Consider the following 2,530-nt stretch of genomic DNA (forward strand, 5'->3'; position numbering starts at 1 on the left):
CAATTCTTTTGAGAGAGAATAATCTTGTATACAAAGCCAAATAAATTTTACTTTTCAATATTAGAGCAGTTTGACATCGAGGTTGGGGACCTGGCAGTGGTTAGTGCCTGGCCAGCCTCAGAACACAGAGTTTGATTTAGGTGAAACTTCATTCATTGGAGACAAAGTAAAATTGCCTCTTATTTGCTCAGCACTAAAAATCCATCTGAAGCTGATTGCCAAGACTTGCTGCTGAATGATGGCATTAACTCCTGCAATGGCACCATGAAATGAGAGACGGGGAGAGGAATATTAAAAAAAGGCATTTCCAACCATGTGCAGGCCCTCATGTCCTGCTGTTGGCTTGGTGCTGTCAAAGGGGCTGATTTTGATGGTTTTAGAGGCACTAACCTGGGCAGTGAAATGCACCTCAGGCAGCAATTGCTTCTCTGGTGTCTGCAAGTGCCTTTATCTCCCTTTGTACTCCTCAGAACTGAAATCCTGCACAGACCGAGTGAATCTGAGGCTTTGGGAAGGCCCAGTGGTGACAGATTTTGGTGAGACTTGAGTCAGGAGATGGAAGCAGCAGCTGAAGATGCTGTAATCTTCATCCTTGGGCTCTCCTGCAGGCTGATGTGGTGTGAAGGAGGCAGGGATTCCATAAAGCAGCTTCTGTAGCTCCTGAGGGAAAAAAAAACAAGTGGAAAGTTCTTTAATTTGTTAGAGTTTCAGGCTGTGCTGCACCTCAGGGCCAGGCTCTGCCCCTCTCTGCTCCAGCTGGTGCTTCCCTCTGTGGTTTTTATTTGCAAACCACCTCTCTGACCAGCTTCCACTTTGCTTTAAAAATTCAGCACCACATTTGTGGCTGAACGGGTTCCAGAGCTGGGGAGAAGGGTTTGAGATGCAATTTGCATCACAGAGGTTTTACAGCAGGGAAATTGTCCCATCCCTCCTGTGCCTGGAGCTGCTAATCTTGTTCTGAACATTGAAAAACTCTTCAGCTTCTCTCATTATACCTAAATTTGATTACTGCTTTGATTTCACACCTCTTTCACGCAGGCTTTTCCTCTCTCCTTGGCTGGAATTCTCTGAAAAGATAAACTTTATCAAGCCTTGGGACAGTTCCCATCATGTATCTCTGCTCCAAATGCTGCTTTTAATTATCTTGGCAACCTGAGCAAGAGGGAAACTGGGAGGAGTTTAGTGAGAAGAAAAGGAAGGCACAGAGGCCGAAGTGTAAATGCAGAGTCTGGGTCACCAGAGTCTGCAATGTTGAGGGGGTCTGGGCCGTGCAAACTGATGTTTTTCTCTGGGAATGGCTGATTCCTTCTGTATCTCCTCCTGAAATTCCTGTGCACGAGGGCTGGTGCTGGAACTGCAGCCACACACTCCCCATGGAGCTGTGTGGGACACAGGGGGAATCATTTATTTGCTGCTTTTTATGAAAAGTTGTGACATGAACCTCAGTGTCAGGGAGGTGACACGTTAATGCTGCTGCTGTCAGACAGTGCCCACACACTGTGTCTGGAGACAGCTCAGGAGAAGATGAAGAAAAACCAGGATTAAATCCCATGTGCCACTGAACTCTATCAGAGATAAACTGCTTGGAGTGAAGTCTGTGAAGTGACTGGGGAGAGCTGGATGAAAGGGACAGCTCTGAGAAGTGTGTGGTACGTCAGTGATGTCCTAACACTCATCTTTGCACAGAGATGAAAAAGTATCAGTTTGCATGGCCTGAGTGTCTGGGTGTGGAAACTGTGTGTTGCACAAGCTGTGCTGAGCTCATCTGGCTCTGAAATATCATCTCTGCACCTTAGCCAGGAACAGCAGCAGAGTTCTGAACAGATTAATAACAATCAGTCATAACCCAGAAGCAGACCAAAAGCTTTCATTATTGTTCAATAAAAAAATCCTCTCTCTTGGCATTAAAATGCTTTAGTTTCAGCTCTGCCCCAGACTATCAATGTCAAGTGTTTCTCTGGGTGTTGAGGGTAGGTTCTCCCCCATAGCTCTCTGCAGGTTGGTGCTAATTAATGATGTTCTGTCAGGTTCAGATGTTTTGGTGCCTGACCAGGGAGTGCAGAACAGGGATTACAAGTGCTGACATTTACTGTACTAGAAAGTCCAAGGGAAAAATTTGTGCCAATTAACACCTTTAACTAGGAGGATCAATTCCTGTTGTGCTTGTACCAGAGTCTGGGCACAGGCAGGGTTTCCAAGGGAAATATTGGTCCATGTAGGGCTGGGGCTCCCTCCAGGCTGGTCCAGCCCCTCAGGGTGCTCAGGAACAGGGGTTCCCCACAGCCCAGGGCACCCTCCTTAGCCCTGGGGCTCCCAAGGGCAGAGCCAAGGCTGAGGCTCTGCAGGAGCAGGCAGGCTCAGCCCTGCTCCAACATGGGATCCCAGGGGACAGGGCACGCTGGCATTTGCCCCTGCAGCTACCAGGTGTGTCCAGAGAAACTGCAGGGAGCGGGTGACCTCTGTCAGTGGGACCCCTCTGTGCACAGGTGCCCCCACTCCTGGGGTGGCTGTGCCAGCTCCCCCGGGGACC

This window comes from Melozone crissalis, unplaced genomic scaffold (assembly GCF_028551555.1).
Source record: "Melozone crissalis strain CALT ecotype California unplaced genomic scaffold, PUWL_Pcris_2 ptg000044l_1, whole genome shotgun sequence".
NCBI classification, from domain to species: domain Eukaryota; kingdom Metazoa; phylum Chordata; class Aves; order Passeriformes; family Passerellidae; genus Melozone; species Melozone crissalis.